The sequence below is a fragment of the Herpailurus yagouaroundi genome, unplaced genomic scaffold (genome assembly GCF_014898765.1).
Source record: "Herpailurus yagouaroundi ecotype Mexico unplaced genomic scaffold, PumYag 159, whole genome shotgun sequence".
In the NCBI taxonomy this organism is placed as follows: domain Eukaryota; kingdom Metazoa; phylum Chordata; class Mammalia; order Carnivora; family Felidae; genus Herpailurus; species Herpailurus yagouaroundi.
In genome coordinates this window covers 58,842,824-58,862,120 of record NW_024412400.1, presented here as the reverse complement: position 1 = coordinate 58,862,120, position 19,297 = coordinate 58,842,824, and the positions used below count along the sequence as shown (strand labels likewise).

Sequence of the window (19,297 nt, the reverse complement as noted above, 5' to 3'; positions counted from 1 at the left end):
AAAGTCAACAATAAAAAAATAAAATTAGAAAATGGCCAAGAAATAAGAGACCTTTCACTGATAAGGATATACAGATGACAAATAAGCACAAGCATGTTCAACATCATTTGGGATGTGCAAATTGAAACCATAATGAGATATCACTTACGAGAATGCCTAAAATAAAAAAAAATATTGGGGCGCCTGGGTGGCGCAGTCGGTTAAGCGTCCGACTTCAGCCAGGTCACGATCTCGCGGTCCGTGAGTTCGAGCCCCGCGTCAGGCTCTGGGCTGATGGCTCAGAGCCTGGAGCCTGTTTCCCATTCTGTGTCTCCCTCTCTCTCTGCCCCTCCCCCGTTCATGCTCTGTCTCTCTCTGTCCCAAAAATAAATAACGTTGAAAAAAAAATTAAAAAAAAAATATTGCCATCACTCATACACTGCTGATGGGAATGCAAAATAGGACAGCCACTCCCAAAAAGGTGTGCAGTTTTCATAAAACTAAACATGTAACTACCATACTACTCAGAAACTTCACCCCTGGTCATTCATAGCAGGGAAATGAAAACTCATTGTTCATGAAGAAACATGTATACGAATATTTATACAAGCTTTATTTGTATCATCCCAACAATATATATAAATATAAATATCTAGTTCCAGAATCCCTTTCTTACCACCTTCATTACTGCTATTCCGGGTCAAGCCACCAGCATGCCCCTTAATTCTTGCAATGCATGTCTTTATTTATTTATTTATTTATTTATTTATTTATTTATTTAAAATTTCTTTTAAATGTTTTTATTTATTTTTGAGACAGAGAGAGGCAGAGCATGAGCAGGGGAGGGGTAGAGAGAGAGGGAAACACAGAATCAGAAGCAGGCTCCAGGGTCTGCGCTGTCAGCACAGAGCCTGATGCGGGGCTCAAACTCATGGACTGTGAGATCATGACCTGAGCCGAAGCCGGGTGCTTAACCGACTGAGCCACCCAGGCGCCCCTGCATGTCCCTATTTATAAGTGATACCCTACGTCTTGGTCTCCTCACAAAAACCAGAGCCTTACTAAACTGAAACTAGACTGATAGCGTGACTTCCCTGTTCAGAACTGCAGCAGGTTCCTTTTTTCTCTACGTAAAGCCCAAATCCTTTAAGAGTCTACAAAGCACAAGACCAGGCCCCCAATTTCCCCCTCTGAATTCACGCCGCACCTGTTTCCTTCTTAAGGGGAGGCCACGTCCTGAGGAGCCCAATGTGCGCGCCTTCTCTTCCCCACCTCAGCTCCATCAGTAATGCAGGGACAGGCGTGGACCCCAGGCCCACCTCCGACTCCTCTAGTCACCTCCCTCAGCATTTCCCGGGACAGACTCACCTCACAGATCCTAGGATTGAAAGGAACGTTGCCCCGAAGCCAGTCAGCGGAAGCGGCTCAGGCCCTGGGGCGGGATCTCAGGGCCCCGGTACCCGGATGGAGGTCAAAGGTGGGTGCGTTTTAACTGGCACTTGCCGGCTATTGTCCGCCACGCGTAAGAGGCGGTCAGCGGCAGTGGGCACCCAGCACTGAGAACACAGCCTTGGGGCCCCGCAGGCAATCTACTCCACACTGCTGTCGTGCGGGTTGTTTCTCCAGACTCAGGGTAAGTGCCTGCTTAGGTTCTGTGTTGCCTCCTGTCCCTCTACTGGGGTATTCGTCCTGTCCCCGCTACGCATGTGGTTCATTCGCTCCCTGCTGTCAAGGCCTTGCTAAAATCGTATGTTCTCCAGAAGGCTTCCTCTGTTAAGGATATTTCATTGTATAACTCCTATCCCCTACCTTGCGATCCATGTCCCTTAACTTACTTTTTCTGTGTTAAAAACACTATTCACTTTCTGAGGTAGGGTTTGGGTTTGGGTTTTGTTTTTTGGGTTTGTTTTTTTTTTGTTTGTTTTGTTTTGCTATGTTGTTTTGTATTTTTTATTCGTTCACTTTTTTAAATGTTCTGTGACATTCTACTAAAAGATAACTTTCTAAGGGGCAAGGGAAAAAATTCTCTAGCCATATCAGCTTCAGCTCTTAGGTCACAGCAGAGGACTTTGTGTCCTACTTTAGATCTGGCCCTTTTCTTCATGCTCATTGTTCCTGTCTATATTCAAGCAAACATCCTTCATGTGAACTACCGCAGTAGCCTTCAGTATTGAGTCTCTCCAGTGGCCTGTTTTATCTATTTAGAGAATTTTCTAAAATGGAAATTTGATTGTATTACTCCCCTTTCTGATACCATGCAATGTTTTCCCGTTGCTCTTAGGTTTGCATAAAGTTGAGTGAGAAAGCTCATTTGAGAAGTAGGACAGTGGAGCATGCTTAAGGACACAATTAAGCTTGGAGATCATGGAATTATTCCCATTCCAGTGGGGGAAATGCTTTGGAGAGTGGTGATGGATTTTCATTCCAGTGAAAATGCTTTGGAGAGTGGTGATGGTTGTGACACGTGGCACTCTAGAATTTTAAGCAACACGCACAACTGTGTGTGTCAGGCCTGATCCAGTCTGGGGAAGTGAATTTCTCTGGCATCCTTCAGTCTTTCATGTTTAGACACAGAGAAGGCAGTCAGTGGGATTCTCTGAGGGTTTTTGTTTTTCCAGTAGTTGAACAGTTTTGAGGAAGTTGCAAGTTTATTAGCATTAAAGGAAGACATTGTGAGGATTAAAAACAAACTAAAGGGGCGCCTGGGTGGTGCAGTCGGTTAAGCGTCCGACTTCAGCCAGGTCACGATCTCGCGGTCGGTCCGTGAGTTCGAGCCCCGAGTCAGGCTCTGGGCTGATGGCTCAGAGCCTGGAGCCTGTTTCCGATTCTGTGTCTCCCTCTCTCTCTGCCCCTCCCCCATTCATGCTCTGTCTCTCTCTGTCCCAAAAATAAATAAACGTTGAAAAAATAAATAAACGTTGAAACGTTGAAAATGTTAAAAACAAACTAAAAATGAGAGAAGTGAAACTAGGTGGTGTGTGTGCAATTGTTCAGAGGGTTTTATAAGATTCCTTGGTATTTAGCAAAGATAGTATCCTCAGATTTTGATGGCAGAAGGGTAGACAGGGAGGTCACTATTGATCTGTACCCTGGTTCTCCAGGTGCTGAGGCAAGAATTTGAGATCATGTAGAATCACTAACACATAAAATTATGAAGCTGGAAGATACCTTATTTATATCTTAATTTGTAGTTAGTACACTCAGTATATAATTAGTAGTATATTTATAGCCATTTCATTCTAGGTAAACTGAATGTTTTTGCTAATTTAAAATACCTGTATTTCAAGATGGAATGTAGAGGGTCACCTGGGTGGCTCAGTCGGTTCAGTGTCCGACTTCGGCTCAGGTCATGATCTCACATTTTGTGGGTTCCAGCCCCACATTGGGCGGGCTCTGTGCTGACAGCTTGCTCAGAGTCTGGAGCCTGCTTTGGATTCTGTGTCTCCTTCTCTCTCTGCTCCTCTGCCGCTTGCACTCTCTCTCTGTTTCTCAAAAGTAAATAAATGTTAAAAAATTATTTTAAGACATGGAATGTGGATAAAAGTGTTGTGTCATTTTGTAAATAATGTCACATTCCTATTAATAGAGTAGACTAATTTCCATTAGAACATGGATCATAACTGCCTTATTTGTTATTCCGAGTTCCTAGAGCAGTATCTGGGAGCATGCTTTTTAATTTCTTTTTTTGAATAAATAATAACATTTGTCATTTTATATAATTTTTGTTTCATACAATTTTTCCATTTTGCCACACTAGTGGCCATTTGCCACACTAAAGTTTTAAAAAAATTTACCTGAGTGAGAATTTCACAATATTATGGTCTATTTATAACATCCTGTGAAAAAGAACATATGAAGGACAGTTTGAAGGATGGTTGTTCATGGTAGATTGCCTTGAAGTTAAAAGAAAGGAACGTCCTGTTATGATGTATTATAACTTAGATTATATAATAGGTAGTAGATAGTCCTTGTTGTGCAGTGAATTGAAAATATATTTAGGTTTTATTTTATATTTCAGTGGATATACTTCTTTGAAGAACATAATTCCTATTATTTTAAATTAGAGCTAAAGGTAAATATATCGAATCCAAAATTCAGATAATAATATACGACAGGAAGATATCTGTTTTAATTAATGGAGAGTAAAATTCATTAGGGGCTGTTAAGCACTAGTAAATTTTCAATATAGGGTAAAAAAATGCAAAAATTCATCTCAAGAAAATGGTAAAGACTTGGGCATACGATTCAAAGGAAAAGTTTATATTTGAATATAACTGAAATATCAACTTAGTGAAGTTGAATAGTTTATTTTCAAGAATATATAAAGATTTTCCAGTTGAAATTTAATACTAAATTTTGAAATGTAGTTCACTCATTACCTACTTACTGAGAGCCTACATTATACTAAGATATGGAATCAAAGCAAAATCCTTATCAACACACACACACACACACACACACACACACACACACACACAAACACACACACACAAACCACATCCCTCCTACATATTATGTACATATTTATGTGTATACTACATGTATACGTGTACCTATATAATTACTATATCTACTTACATATGCCTGTGAGCCTTTTACATACACACACATGTATACTTACTACCTAAAATATATATATTTATATATTTTTGAGACTTAAGGGCAACTCCTAAAATAATGGAAATTAAAACTGAAGACTCAAGCCATTATGAATGGGAAAGTAATTTTATAATTTTAATAACATATGAATAAACATGGAGGTAAAAGCCATTATCCAAGATTTAAAAATAAATAAAATAAGCATGATAATGAAAGGTCTATATGATTTTATCAAATGATATTGTCTAAGCCATAGCAGGTTCAATATGCAGATTTCTCCAGAATTGTATCTTAGGTATGTAGAAGCATTCATATTGGAACATGTGCTCAATTTTTAATTAGTACTTTGTCATAATTTTAATTGCATTTCTGCAAGGTTTTTTTTTTATGTTATCTCTGAAAGATTCACCTTGCTACAATGATTATTCAATTTTAAAAGCATTTTGTTTTCAAAATGTTGTGAAAGAAAAGGAGCCACATTAATAAATTATTTAGCCTATTTTAAGATGGCACTGCATAAATACTCTGCTAGACCTTCTCTCTCCTTCCTGGAAACCTCTCTTTGTGAGATGCATTGACTCTTTCAAGACTGTCAAGGTGCTCTTTAGTAAATGGCTTCATAGGGCATCAATTTTTATGGAAACCAATGCTGATTGCTTTTCTTTATCAGCCATTCTCAAAAGTATTTTTCTCCTCAAAAAAAGATCAGAAAAAATTGAATAAATGAAATGAATGAAATATTTATCTTTCCCTTGGTAAGTTTGATGTGTAGATTTATATACCAAATGTATTTTGTTTTCTGGGTCTTGTTGGTTTAATTAATGCAGGTGCCCTGCAAAAGTACATTTCTCACCATGTGGGGAGAACTTGACTTATAATTGTGTGTGTTATCTAATCATTTTTATGACTGATTATCATTGGATTTATGTACTGGGCAAAGATCAATTTAAAACATGCTGTTATAATGTAGCTTGTTATTAAATGGAATCACTTTTATGTCAGACCTTGTCCTCCAAAATATTTAAAGCACATGCTGTAAAAACTTGATAAACTGTTCACCTGAAAATAAAGTGATCATATTACATACAGATTAGGGTGTACAAGAATGAGGAAAGTGTATAGGATGGGATAAAAAGTCAAGTCAGGAGTCCAGAAGACGGGAGAAAGATAGAAAAAGAAGGATGGTAGGCAGGAAACAGAGTATTATGTATATACTGAAAGAATTAAAAAAATTCAATAAAACAATGTATTGTTACTTGTTAATTAGCTAGTCTCTTTCCTAGCTTGTTCTGTATTTGTGACAGTATTTGTTACAATATTAGAATTTTAAAAATTAAATCACTGTTCTTACATATGTAATGTGTAATATTCTTCCTCCCTTACTGCTACTTTACTACTAACTCATTTCTGCCAGCCCAGAAATATTCTTGAAAAACTCCTTCTGAGGATGGAGTAAGTTACACACACACACACACACACACACACACACACACACACACTTGCAATTGACTAAATCAAGTGATTATGCTTTAAGAATTGTAGCATTTAAGGAAAAATTATTGCTTCTTTTAGATTGTGGCCATAGTAATTCCTTTAAAGGAGTAATCAAAAATCAATGTCAAATGGTTCTGAGGAAGGTTTTCTAATAATTCTTTTCTTATTTGTTTACTTTGGGAGAAATGCTTTTATAGATAGTCGACATAACACTGTCATACAGATGCATCTGTGTTTCTGGGGCATGATACAGTTTCTGTGGCTTCAGTGATAGTGGAAGAATCCTCTCTGGATCAGGTTTAGGGTCATTAAAATATAAAGGTTCCCCAAATGGTTTCAGCATGTGAATTGCCTAAGAATCTAGTTAAATACAGATTCTTGGGCCACTGCTTTTAAGATTTGGATCCATTGTTTCTGAGTTGGGTCCAAGAGTCTGTTTTTGATTAGTATTCGAAATAATTCTTTGTGGTTCTTTAAGGAACTCTACTTTAGTAAAACTTAAGTAAGCCTTGCTATAACAAGCCAGAAGGCTGCTTCTCTGGTAATATCTATTCTGGGTATCAGAAATTTTAGGTAATTGTCAGCATCTGTACTCATTTTGGACAACTTTCTATAACCATAACTGAAATGATTCAATAATTTTGAATTTGTGAAGAAAACAAAAATAATTAATTAAAGTGCTGAGGTTAGTTTATTCGGTGAGAGCTATATTCACTGTATATTTAACCTCAGTAAGTGTTAATAGCCAAAACAAGTGGATATTGTAATGCATTCCTTTGAATTCAGAAATCAGTAACTGCTTGGGACACTAGAATTCCTTTTTTAAATTAGTAAATTTGCTTTTCCCAATAGGTAGTGAAATTATATAGTGCTGTTTGTTTGCTAGTGGTGTTTGTTTGTTTTGTTTTTCTTCAAAGATATAAAATCACTTTCAAAGTCCTTAAAGCTTTTTCTTTGTTTTTGAGCAAAGTACTTAAGTTGGAAGTTAGGAATAGTAGTATTGCGGTGTTATGCCTCCCTAGGAAGGTGACATTGAAAGCGCCCATGCCATATTTTTTATTTTCTTTTACTCCATTGCCTGATTGTAATGAACCAAAGTAGGAGATCTTTAGTCTTTGCTTGTATTTATTCTTTTTTGAATTCTGGATTAGGATTCATCAATGGCATGCCGACATATTTGGAATTCTAGAAAACAGAAGTACGTAAAACTTTGGACAATTCAAAGAGTAGTAGAAATTTGAGGGGCATCTGGGTGGCTCAGTCAGTTAAGCATCCAACTTTGGCTCAGGTCATGATCTCACAGTTTGTGACTTCAAGCCCCACATTGGACTCTCTGCTGTCATCACGGAGCCCACTTCAGATCCTCTGTCTTCCTCTCTCTTTGCCCCTCCACGCCCCCCTCCCCCACCTTTCTTTCTCAAAAATAAATAGAAAGAAATTTGGGTTGGAAGAATCTCACTTGGAAAGCTGAGTAGAAAAAATGATTATTAAGAGGGACTGGGGAAACAAAAGCTCTGATGCTCAAATGTGCTCCTTTTTGGAATCACCTGGTAAAGTTGTCAAATATACAGATTCAGGAGGTCTTAGGTGGGCCGTGGAATCTATATGTTTAAAAATTGCACAGACTATTTTATTACAACTAAAGTTATAAAACTGGTAAACCCTGAAACAGAAATAGTTTTGGATTAGCTTGGTGAGGGCATGTTGGTAAAGGTCATCTCAGTTGAATCTGAGGAGTTGATGACCTGGGTGACCAAATATGGGTGAGTAATAGGTTCTTATTCACAGTGCTTCTATAGTTGCAATAAACTTTTTAAATTAAACATTATTTAGAGTATAATTTATTTACAATAAAATGTACTCATTTTAGGTTTACCTTTGTTTTGTCTCTATGCAGTTATAGTGATGAAATACTTGGTACATAATAATGTTTTGAGGAAGTATTTGTTACTTTTTAAAAATTGAAAATAATTCTCCATTTGGTTTTTTCAAAAAAACCTCAATAACAGAAAACCTCAGGAAATGCCTTGGGATATCTGTTGATAACTTCTAGTAGTTTGATTATTTTGATAGTATGACTATCTTCAAATCTGATTACTTAGTCGTGGTGTAAACAAATTATTTTCCTACCCTTCTTTCAGTGCTGAGTTGAAGTTTCACCTTTGAAGATATTATACTGTGTGTACTATTGAAGTTATTCTAGTATTGAAAACATAGGATAGTCCCAGCACTTTTAGCAAAGAACTAAAGAATGCTATAGTGAATGTTTTTATAACTCTCAATCAGAATGTCTTTCATCTTACATTTGTAGAAATTTAGGAGTTTTGTCAATACTACAGAATGCTATGTATATTGCCCTGTTATTTCTTAAAATTATGTAACTCCTGCATTCCACAAGCCTTTAGGGTACTCAGGACATGTTTATTCTAGGTGCTGTGAACTAAATAGGTAGTAGAGGGTTGACAGTACTATCAGGTATCATCAAATTCAGATCTTTTCCCAGCAAGCCTATAAAAAAATTAGAACACACTGCTATAACAGGACTGTAATATATGGCTTTATTTCATTTATATTTGCTTAACAAATAAACATAAGCATGAAATCTCTTTGATCCAAGAAATATTCTTGATCTATGTTTTATCATCAATTATTGCATAAGTTCAATACTTAAGAACATGTATCTAACTCAGTGACTATAAATGCTCCATGGATCTTGAAATGGTTTTCAAATATAAGTTTCTAAATTCTGGATAAAGTTTGGAAGTAAAGCATGTATTTGAGTAATTTACTTTGATTTTAAATAAATTTCTATCGACCATAATGGAATGTTGTTTATTTTACTTCATAGTCTTACTGAAATCCATTTTATCTGAATGGAAGATACTCCTTCTATAGTTCATTGCACATATAATTTCTAAGACTTGTTTTCCTACTCTAATCTCCAGTAATACTATTGTATTATGTTTTCCTGTTTATCAATGAGGCTTCAAATTTTTTTATTGTTGTTCGTTGGCTTAGTAATTATGGCTATAGGACACTGCCATATTTTCTCTTTAGTTTCCTCTCTTTGTTTAGATGACTTCTCAAAACCTCACTTTAATTTCTGACCAGTGTTTATGTATGTGAAAACATATCTTTTGGACAATAAGAATGAAGTATAAGGTCACCCTGATAAGATAAACTTTGAGTGTGAGGGAAGTAGGAACAAATGTCATAACCAAAGGGAAAATTTAAGCACAAAATTATTTGATGCCCTAAATATGAGTTCTTCAATAAACCATTTGTATGAATTATTATACAGTTTCTTAGCCAAAGTGACTGTGATTTGCCAATGTTCTCAAACCAGAATCATTTCTAAAGATTATGTTTATTATACATTTTTGATGTATTTAATTTGAGGAAAATAAATATTCAAGTTATTTCAAATATCCCAAAAACATGTTGAAATTAAATGCGTAGAAAAGGACACATTCTCTTAACCAAAAGTAATATATATATCCCCATATATATTACAAAACACATATATATATAATCAAGTTACTAATTTCCAGTGCATGTTGTGCCATTCATCTTTTATTGTCCTAAGGTTTACATCCCGACCTTCTCATCTCACAAGAATCCAAGACAAAGTTAAATACTATATATTTTTGTTTTCAAATTATTTTGCTAAATACTTTTATTTATCTTTTTATTTATTTTTAAAAGTTTATTTATTTATTTTGAGAGAGATAGTGCAAGTCAGGAAGGAGCAGAGAGAGAGGGAGAGAGAATCCCAAGCAGGCTTCACAATGTCAGCATGGAGCCCAATTCTGGGATTGAATTCACAAAGCATGAGATTGTGACCTGAGCCGAAATCAAGAGTCAGATGCTTAACCTACTGAGCCACTCATGTGCCCTGAAATAATACTTTTATTTAAAGGGGCAGGAAAAGATGTATTATAAAAATGAATGATACCGTATTTCAACTTTCACTGCTTTAAGGCAATTGAAGGTTTATAAGAAACTCTAAAGTCAACATACTGTAAAGCCTCAAAGTAGTTAAGACTTTTTTAAGTTATATAATAAAAACTACAAAATTTATATTGAACAAAGACAACTTAAGAAAATGTATATATGGATTCAAATTGAAAGTTCAGGAGACTGGAAGACGGCGGCGTAGGAGGACGCTGGGCTCACCGCACGGCCTGCTGATCACTTAGATTCCACCTACACCTGCCTAAATAACCCAGAAAACCGCCAGAGGATTAGCAGAACGGAGTCGCCAGAGCCAAGCGCAGACAAGAGGCCCACGGAAGAGGGTAGGAAGGGCGGGGAGGCGGTGCACGCTCCACGGACTGGCGGGAGGGAGCCGGGGCGGAGGGGCGGCTCGCCGGCCAAACAGAGCCCCCGAGTCTGGCTTGCAAAAAGCGGAGGGGCCTGACGGACTGTGTTCCGACAGCAAGCGCGACTTAGCTGCTGGGAGGTCATAAGTTAACAGCTCTGCTCAGAAAGCGGGAAGGCTAGAGGACAAAGGGAGGGAGAGCTACTGAGCCCCCGGACGACAGAGCTCAGTTTGGTGGGGAACAAAGGCGCTCGCCAGCGCCATCTCCCCCGCCCATCCCCCAGCCAAAATCCCAAAGAGAACCAGTTTCTGCCAGGGAACTTGCTCACTCCGCTCAAACACCCAACTCTGCGCTTCTACGGAGCCAAACCTCCGGCAGCGGATCTGACTCCCTCCTGCAGCCACAGGGCCCCTCCTGAAGTGGATCACCTAAGGAGAAGCAAGCTAAGCCTGCCCCTCCTGCCCCTGTGCACCTTGCCTACCCACCCCAGCTAAGACGCCAGATCCCCAGCATCACAAGCCTGGCAGTGTGCAAGTAGCCCAGACGGGCCACCCCACCCCACAGTGAATCCCGCCCCTAGGAGAGGGGAAGAGAAGGCACACACCAGTCTGACTGTGGCCCCAGCGGTGGGCTGGGGGCAGACATCAGGTCTGACTGTGGCTCCGCCCACCAACTCCAGTTATACACCACAGCACAGGGGAAGTGCCCTGCAGGTCCTCACCACGCCAGGGACTATCCAAAATGACCAAGCGGAAGAATTCCCCTCAGAAGAATCTCCAGGAAATAACAACAGCTGATGAGCTGATCAAAAAGGATTTAAATAATATAACAGAAAGTGATTTTAGAATAATAGTCATAAAACTAATCGCTGGGCTTGAAAACAGTATAGCTGACAGCAGAGAATCTCTTGCTACAGAGATCAAGGGACTAAGGAACAGTCACGAGGAGCTGAAAAACGCTTTAAACGAAATGCATAACAAAATGGAAACCACCACGGCTCGGATTGAAGAGGCAGAGGAGAGAATAGGTGAACTAGAAGATAAAGTTATGGAAAAAGAGGAAGCTGAGAAAAAGAGAGATAAAAAAATCCAGGAGTATGAGGGGAAAATTAGAGAACTAAGTGATACACTAAAAAGAAATAATCTACGCATAATTGGTATCCCAGAGGAGGAAGAGAGGGAAAGGTGCTGAAGGGGTACTTGAAGAAATAATAGCTGAGAACTTCCCTGAAGTGGGGAAGGAAAAAGGCATTGAAATCCAAGAGGCACAGAGAACTCCCTTCAGATGTAACTTGAATCGATCTTCTGCACGACATATCATAGTGAAACTGGCAAAATACAAGGATAAAGAGAAAATTCTGAAAGCAGCAAGGGGTAAACGTGCCCTCACATATAAAGGGAGACCTATAAGACTCGTGACTGATCTCTCTTTTGAAACTTGGCAGGCCAGAAAGAATTGGCACGAGATTTTCAGTGTGCTAGACAGAAAAAATATGCAGCCGAGAATCCTTTATCCAGCAAGTCTGTCATTTAGAATAGAAGGAGAGATAAAGGTCTTCCCAAACAAACAAAAACTGAAGGAATTTGTCACCACTAAACCAGCCCTCCAAGAGATCCTAAGGGGGACCCTGTGAGACAAAGTACCAGAGACATCACTACAAGCATAAAACATACAGACATCACAATGACTCTAAACCCATATCTTTCTATAATAACACTGAATGTAAATGGATTAAATGCGCCAACCAAAAGACATAGGGTATCAGAATGGATAAAAAAACAAGACCCATCTATTTGCTGTCTACAAGAGACTCATTTTAGACCTGAGGACACCTTTAGATTGAGAGTGAGGGGATGGAGAACTATTTATCATGCTACTGGAAGCCAAAAGAAAGCTGGAGTAGCCATACTTATATCAGACAAACTAGACTTTAAATTAAAGGCTGTAACAAAGATGAAGAAGGACATTATATAATAGTGACAGGGTCTATCCATCAGGAAGAGCTAACAATTATAAATGTCTATGTGCCGAATACCGGAGCGCCCAAATATATAAAACAATTACTCATAAACATAAGCAACCTTATTGAGAAGAATGTGGTCATTGCAGGGGACTTTAACACCCCACTTACAGAAATGGATAGATCATCTAGACACACGGTCAATAAAGAAACAAGGGCCCTGAATGAGACATTGGATCAGATGGACTTGACAGATCTATTTAGAACTCTGCATCCCAAAGCAACAGAATATACTTTCTTCTCGAGTGCACATGGAACATTCTCCAAGATAGATCACATACTGGGTCACAAAACAGCCCTTCATAAGTTTACAAGAATTGAAATCATACCATGCATACTTTCAGACCACAATGCTGTGAAGCTTGAAATCAACCACAGAAAAAAGTCTGGAAAACCTCCAAAAGCATGGAGGTTAAAGAACACCCTACTAACGAATGAGTGGGTCAACCAGGCAATTAGAGAAGAAATTAAAAAATATATGGAAACAAACGAAAATAAAATACAACAATCCAAACGCTTTGGGACGCAGCGAAGGCAGTCCTGAGAGGAAAATACATTGCAATCCAGGCCTATCTCAAGAAACAAGAAAAATCCCAAATACAAAATCTAACAGCACACCTAAAGGAAATAGAAGCAGAACAGCAAAGGCAGCCTAAACCCAGCAGAAGAAGAGAAATAATAAAGATCAGAGCAGAAATAAACAATATAGAATCTAAAAAAACTGTAGAGCAGATCAACGAAACCAAGAGTTGGTTTTTTTGAAAAAATAAACAAAATTGACAAACCTCTAGCCAGGCTTCTCAAAAAGAAAAGGGAGATGACCCAAATAGATAAAATCATGAATGAAAATGGAATGATTACAACCAATCCCTCAGAGATACAAACAATCATCAGGGAATACTATGAAAAATTATATGCCAACAAATTGGACAACCTGGAAGAAATGGACAAATTCCTGAACACCCACACTCTTCCAAAACTCAATCAGGAGGAAATAGAAAGCTTGAACAGACCCATGACCAGCGAAGAAATTGAATCGGTTATCAAAAATCTCCCAACAAATAAGAGTCCAGGACCAGATGGCTTCCCAGGGGAGTTCTACCAGACGTTTAAAGCAGAGATAAAACCTATCCTTCTCAAGCTATTCCAAGAAATAGAAAGGGAAGGAAAACTTCCAGACTCATTCTATGAAGCCAGTATTACTTTGATTCCCAAACCAGACAGAGACCCAGTAAAAAAAGAGAACTACAGGCCAATATCCCTGATGAATATGGATGCCAAAATTCTCAATAAGATACTAGCAAATCAAATTCAACGGCATATAAAAAGAATTATTCACCATGATCAAGTGGGATTCATTCCTGGGATGCAGGGCTGGTTGAACATTCGCAAATCAATCAACGTGATACATCACATTAACAAAAAAAAAGAGAAAAACCATATGATCCTGTCAATCGATGCAGAAAAGGCCTTTGACAAAATCCAGCACCCTTTCTTAATAAAAACCCTTGGGAAAGTCGGGATAGAAGGAACATACTTAAAGATCATAAAAGCCATTTATGAAAAGCCCACAGCTAACATCATCCTCAGCGGGGAAAAACTGAGAGCTTTTTCCCTGAGATCAGGAACACGACAGGGATGCCCACTCTCACCGCTGTTGTTTAACATAGTGCTGGAAGTTCTAGCATCAGCAATCAGACAACAAAAGGAAATCAAAGGCATCCAAATTGGCAAAGATGAAGTCAAGCTTTCGCTTCTTGCAGATGACATGATATTATACATGGAAAATCCAATAGACTCCACCAAAAGTCTGCTAGAACGGATACATGAATTCAGCAAAGTTGCAGGATACAAAATCAATGTACAGAAATCAGTTGCATTCTTATACACTAACAATGAAGCAACAGAAAGACAAATAAAGAAACTGATCCCATTCACAATTGCACCAAGAAGCATAACATACCTAGGAATAAATCTAACCAAAGATGTAAAGGATCTGTATGCTGAAAACTATAGAAAGCTAATGAAGGTAATTGAAGAAGATTTAAAGAAATGGAAAGACATTCCCTGCTCATGGATTGGAAGAATATTGTCAAAATGTCAATACTACCCAAAGCTATCTACACATTCAATGCAATCCCAATCAAAATTGCACCAGCATTCTTCTCGAAACTAGAACAAGTAATCCTAAAATTCATATGGAACCACAAAAGGCCCCGAATAGCCAAAGTAATTTTGAAGAAGAAGACCAAAACAGGAGGCATCACAATCCCAGGCTTTAGCCTCTACTACAAAGCTGTCATCATCAAGACAGCATGGTATTGGCACAAAAACAGACACATAGACCAATGGAATAGAATAGAAACCCCAGAACTAGACCCACAAACGTATGGCCAACTCATCTTTGACAAAGCAGGAAAGAACATCCAATGGAAAAAAGACAGTCTCTTTAACAAATGGTGCTGGGAGAACTGGACAGCAACATGCAGAAGGTTGAAACTAGACCACTTTCTCACACCATTCACAAAAATAAACTCAAAATGGATAAAGGACCTGAATGTGAGACAGGAAACCATCAAAACCTTAGAGGAGAAAGCAGGAAAAGACCTCTCTGACCTCAGCCGTAGCAATCTCTTACTCGACACGTCCCCAAAGGCAAGGGAATTAAAAGCAAAAGTGAATTACTGGGACCTTATGAAGATCAAAAGCTTCTGCACAGCAAAGGAAACAACCAACAAAACTAAAAGGCAACCAACGGAATGGGAAAAGATATTTGCAAATGACATATCGGACAAAGGGTTAGTATCCAAAATCTATAAAGAGCTCACCAAACTCCACACCCGAAAAGCAAATAACCCAGTGAAGAAATGGGCAGAAAACATGAATAGACACTTCTCTAAAGAAGACATCCAGATGGCCAACAGGCACATGAAAAGATGTTCAGCGTCGCTCCTTATCAGGGAAATACAAATCAAAACCACACTCAGGTATCACCTCACGCCAGTCAGAGTGGCCAAAATGAACAAATCAGGAGACTATAGATGCTGGAGAGGATGTGGAGAAACGGGAACCCTCTTGCACTGTTGGTGGGAATGCAAATTGGTGCAGCCGCTCTGGAAAGCAGTGTGGAGGTTCCTCAGAAAATTAAAAATAGACCTACCCTATGACCCAGCAATAGCACTGCTAGGAATTTATCCAAGGGACACAGGAGTACTGAGGCATAGGGGCACTTGTACCCCAATGTTCATAGCAGCACTCTCAACAATAGCCAAATTATGGAAAGAGCCTAAATGTCCATCAACTGATGAATGGATAAAGAAATTGTGGTTTATATACACTATGGAATACTACGTGGCAATGAGAAAAAATGAAATATGGCCTTTTGTAGCAACGTGGATGGAACTGGAGAGTGTGATGCTAAGTGAAATAAGCCATACAGAGAAAGACAGATACCATATGGTTTCACTCTTATGTGGATCCTGAGAAACTTAACAGGAACCCATGGGGGAGGGGAAGGAAAAAAAAAAAAAAGAGGTTAGAGTGGGAGAGAGCCAAAGCATAAGAGACTGTTGAGAACTGAGAGCAAACTGAGGGTTGATGGGGGGTGGGAGGGAGGAGAGGGTGGGTGATGGGTATTGAGGAGGGCACCTTTTGGGATGAGCACTGGGTGTTGTATGGAAACCAATTTGACAATAAATTTCATATATAAAAAAAAAAGAAAATGTATATATGTACGTATCTTTTTATATTGCTATCAAGGAAATTCTGTTTGACAATATACTGTATGAGGTTGTGAATAGATTATTAAAATTAATTAGACAACAGATGCAGTGTTTTCTGTCTGTAACAATCTATGTCTCTGATCAAATCATTTGTATCAAGGACACAAATTTTAAGAAATAACAGACAAAAACGTAGTCTTCGATCTGTGTCCCCAAAGCCCGTGATCTGATTTACCATGACACACTATCTTTCATGAAAATAAGATTTATCTTTGCTTTATACTTGAGATAAACTGAGACAAAGAGAGGTTAAGATACCCACCTAAGATACAAAGCTTCCAATTCTGATTCTAGTTCCTTCTTCTACACCAAGCAACCTACCAAAGTGAATGGCTCATGAAGTTTGGTAGTAATAAGAAGGAGAAGACTCTGGAAACAATACCCGGTGTGTGTGTAGGGGAGCGGGGGGCAGGAGGCTTTCAGCAGATCTAGCTTTTTTTTCCCCCAAATTTACGAATGGTAACACAGGTACATAATACATATTGAGCAAACTGTTTTGCTCCTGGCTTTTTTCCATTGGAGGTTCTTTCATACTAGTCACTACATATCTGCCTTTCTTTTAAATAGTCAGTAAGAGGGAACACCTGTCCATGAAAAATAAAGATGCCACAAGTACATCTATAGTCATCTTCTAAGGATGAATAAGTCCTTAAACATTATAGCTGGTATTTGAAAATTCACAGGCTGATGTAAATGATTACCTTGGAATTTGTGGAAGTGGGTAGGAAGACTTAAATTGTACTGGATATGAAACAATATCTGTTACATGCATCGTTAATTATCTACTTAATTCAAAAACTATTAAATCCCTCCTATATTTCTCATCTCTATGATTGAGAAAGAGGTGAAATATGCTTTAATTGGCAAAGTACCTCATTGGAAACAGGTCACTATTATAGCATGTGATTCCTGCGTGTACACTCTCACAATCAAGGCAGTATCTTTGTAAATACAAATGACCTGATGAACTCTGAGACTTCACCCAGATAATTCGGACAGTACTAAGGAGTTTATTCATGCCAGCGTTTTGCGTGAACACATTATGTACTGCTTAAAATATAAGATAGGCTAAGCTCCAGAGTTATTTATGCTTTAATGCAATGAGCATGGCCCTTGGAGATAAAAACCTTTGGCTCTTTTCACTGATTGTGTACATTGAACCTTGCCTTCCTCGCCTGTTTCTCTAGAACACCTGTTCATTTCTTGTGTGTGTGTGTGTGTGTGTGTGTGTGTGTGTATGTGTGTGGCCAAAATAAAATAATAGAAAAAATAACACAATGTTTATGTAAGAGCTTAGTAAATTAGAACTCTCTTTCCTTTTATCTCTCCCACTGGACACTATTTTCATTTCACAATACTACATGTTTCACCTTGCTTCAGCAATGTGCTATATATAATAACTCACTAAATATATTGTTATAATTTTAAAGTATTTTTTTCCTTGAAGTCATTTTTTTATCTTTTTTTAAAATTTTTTTTTAATGTTTATTTATTTTTGAGACAGAGAGAGGCAGAGCATGAATGCAGGAGGGTCAGAGAGAGGGAGACACAGAATCTGAAACAGGCTCCAGGCTCTGAGCTGTCAGCACAGAGCCCGACGCGGGGCTCGAACTCACGGACCGCGAGATCATGACCTGAGCCGAAGTCGGCTGCTCAACTGACTGAGCCACCCAGGCGCCCCTTCCTTGAAGTCATTTTTGTGGAAATCGTTTTTAAATGTAAATTTATTTTTTTTCCTTAACAGGAGATAACTTTATAATGTGACCTGAAATATCCAAAATATTTCAAGTGCTTAATTTTATTTCAGTCAATATATTATTTTTTATAATAAAAAGAAGCATAGAGTTATGTAATATTGCACATCTTCAGTGGTTAAATGGTTGTACTGATTTCTGATTATTTTTATTTTTGTTTTGATGGCTATTATGCGTATGTTGGATGATTTTTAGTCATTTGCCCTCACAGATTGTTTTGGCTGTTTTTCTTAAATTTGTTTTGTTATTAGTGGACTTAAAAGAGAAAATATAGGCTCATGATATTTCAAACAATTCACTTAGGCTTGTTGGCATTTACTTGAATGTTGAAGTTGTAAGAATAGAATAGATTTTCTCCAAAGAAACAGCATGCATTCCTCACTTTTTGCTCAAAGTGACCAACAAAATTCTCAAAATGTATTTAATCTGATGTAATTGCAAACATATTTTTTGCTAAATGCAGAAAATGCATTTAGATGTTACTTATCACAATAAAACACAAATAGAAAAGGGTATAATTTAAATTTATACCTCCTTACATGCTTTTTTTAATGTTTATTTAGAGAGCAAGAGAGAGCACCAGTTGGGGAGGGTCAGAGAGAGAAAGGGAGAGAGAGAATCCCAACCAGTCTCCATGCTTAGTGAGGCTTAATCTCATGACTGCGAGATCTTGACCTGAGCCGATTTCAGGAGTCTATCAGGAATGAGGTTCTTAAACGACCGAGCCACCCAGGTGCCCCGCTACATATGTATTTTTGTATTGTTTCCTCTCTTGAATTCTTTTGTGTGAGGCTAACCTTGAAACCAAGAACATGACAATTTAAAGAACTGAATATAGTATTTGTTCTGCTGATTTTCTTTATTGATTTCTATTATCAATTTCCTTGAATTCTTTTTTAATTTTTATTGTCTCTTCTTCTGTTTACTTTAGAATTAATTTCCTCTTCTTTTTCTAGTTTCCTATGGTAGGAGTTTAGATTGTTAAATTTAATTTTTCCTCTTTTCTAATATATGCATTCAGTGCCATAAATTTTCCTCTAAGCAATACTTTCACTCCATGCCACAAATTTTGATGTGTATTTGCATTTTCATTTAGTTGAAATACTTTAAAATTTCTCCTGAGATTTCTTCATTGACCTATTCGTTATTAGGAAGTATGTTGTTTAATCTCTAAATATTTGTAATTTACATTTTTCTGTTACTGATTTCAGGTTTAATTCCATGTGGTTTGAGAGCATACATTGTATTTTTTACATTCTTTAAATTTGTACAGGTATGTCTTATGGCCCAGAATGTGGTCTATCACTGCGAGAACCTGTTTGAACTTCTGAAAGTAAAACTCACAAA

The 19,297-nt window shown here is 37.9% G+C and overlaps 1 protein-coding gene across 2 annotated transcripts in view; it reads left to right on the top strand.

The window, feature by feature from the left end:
• Positions 1-979: 979 nt before the first annotated feature.
• SI (sucrase-isomaltase) overlaps positions 980-19,297 on the top strand; it is a 176,541-nt gene continuing 158,223 nt past the window's right edge. For both annotated transcript variants that reach the window (XM_040480663.1, XM_040480662.1), the window contains exon 1: positions 980-1,612. The gene's annotated coding sequence lies outside the window, so the exon portion shown is untranslated. The remainder of the gene's footprint in view (positions 1,613-19,297) is intronic.